Below are 2,223 nucleotides of genomic sequence, written 5' to 3' on the forward strand. Positions count from 1 at the left end.
CAAAAGTCATGCGTTCGCCTACGACAGGGTAATCCTAGGTGGGCACTGCTGAATATATCCATATTGGAATGGCACGGTTATTCAGTCCTTTCAAGATTTTAATGGTTGACTAACTTAGATCGGTCCGTAATCTCAATAAAACTGAACAATTTCTACGACTAAAAATGTTATTTGATTTTGATGCAGTCTCGACAGCTTTGTGATATTTTCCTCCACTGAGTTCAGAAGCTTGAGACCTGTGATCAATAATATCTAGGACTGATGACAGTGAGATGTTTAGAAAAATGAAAATACTTTAGATTTAAATGTTTTCCAATGAAATATGGCTAAATTTTCAGAATAGTGTAGAATTATTTCTTCTTTAAAAAGATAAAATTGACGAGAATTTCCGTAGAAATATTTATTCGAAGAACCACAAGCCTTCCTGAATTTACTTTTTTAAAGTGTGTACACATACACTGGTGTGATAGATTCTCATAACTATTAAATTATGAGCGTGTGATTTTAAAATTTTTCATTTCAAATTCTTCAAGTGATTTGATGATGAAATTTATTCACCTTGACATTATGTGGTAATTGGAATATAACTAATAGAAATACAATAGTAACTCAATAAATTTTCTGGAATACATTTATCGAAACATATTAGACAAGTTCAGTTAGGCTAAATGTTTGTTGAAGTTTTAATTATATATATATATATATATATATATATATATATATATATATATATATAGTATTTGATTGTATCTTAGATTACTAGCCATTCTAGAATATTCAATAAGATGTTTGTGTGAATAAATATGTAAATATTGATCTGTCAAACGCTGGAAATCCATCTGAAATATTCCAATCCAAAATTCATTAAATACTATACCTAATGATAGATAAACTATTACCCGTGATTGAAATCAGACAGACTCCTGTATGTTCGAAAATAAAAACAATTATTACTATGGCTTTGTTTTATTTTTTTTTGTCCTCTACACGTCCTTCATGTACACAATAATGTTATTAACAAAATACAGTTTTACTATTGGTTGTATACAGCAGTCAAATATTGATTAGTTTAATTTAGCTACAATAAGAAATGATGTAGTGCCAATATGTAACATTCTGAAGAAAAAATTATGTGAAAGTTTTGGTTTTTATTTCTTAACACCATTCGCAATAAAAATTATTCTTCATTTAAATGTAATTTTGTAAATAACTAACACTGATGTTATTGTTGAATTCCATTGTTGTGTATTCTTTACCATTGTCTTTGTTACAAAATTATCGATCTAATAAAGTAACTGTCTTTCGTTTACATGTGCTTATCTTCACTGGTAAAATCTCTATATATAAATTATATACCAATTAAGTGTTCTGGTTATTTTGTTTATTATATTAATCTTTCATAATAGCAGGTAAATTTTTTTCATTCCAAATGACATTTTTCACTTTCATTATCGTCTAGATCTTAAAAACATGTGGAAAACCTTCAGCTGATATGTATGGTCTATTTGGTCGTATTCAAAAAGATCGTTTTATGGATTCTCACGGTGAAGATAAGGAAGCTCTAGATTTAGCTATTCAAGGCTACCGAGAAGGCCTGAAGATTGATGCAAATGAATATCTATTAGTAAATGTTGCTACACTTTTAGTAATTAAAGGAATGGATCTGGAAACAAGTGCAGAGATGCGTAAAATTTGTGAGCTGATAAATATAAAATTCTCCAAGTTAATTTTTCAAATTTGAAAAACATATATTTTAAAGTGTATAGTTATATATACTGAAGCTTATGATTTAGCAGCCAACGTTTCTCATAATACACTGAAAAACGTCCTATTTAAAACAAACAATTACTGTATATTTTTCAGATGCCTTATAGTCAGTTACTCAAACAGATATAAAGTTACTGAATATGTGGGTAGTAGGAATTAAAACATTATTTAAGATTTTATAACCTATGTACGGTATGAGGAATCTAACCCACAGTAAAATCTATAGTAAGAGTAAAAATTACAGACGTATATTACACAACCTACTGTTTCGCTGTCACATGCCAATGTATAATCAATAAACACTAACAAACATGGTTATGACGGATATAACTAACTGGTTTACTTATTGATGATGTTGTAACCTTGAGATTTAATTGCATTTTAGGTATTGACTGATCTTTGACTAAGATTCAATTCAGGTGTCATGTATAAAGTTAAAATGAAACTTCAAAACAA

Source organism: Schistosoma mansoni, assembly GCF_000237925.1.
Source record: "Schistosoma mansoni, WGS project CABG00000000 data, chromosome W unplaced supercontig 0185, strain Puerto Rico, whole genome shotgun sequence".
In the NCBI taxonomy this organism is placed as follows: domain Eukaryota; kingdom Metazoa; phylum Platyhelminthes; class Trematoda; order Strigeidida; family Schistosomatidae; genus Schistosoma; species Schistosoma mansoni.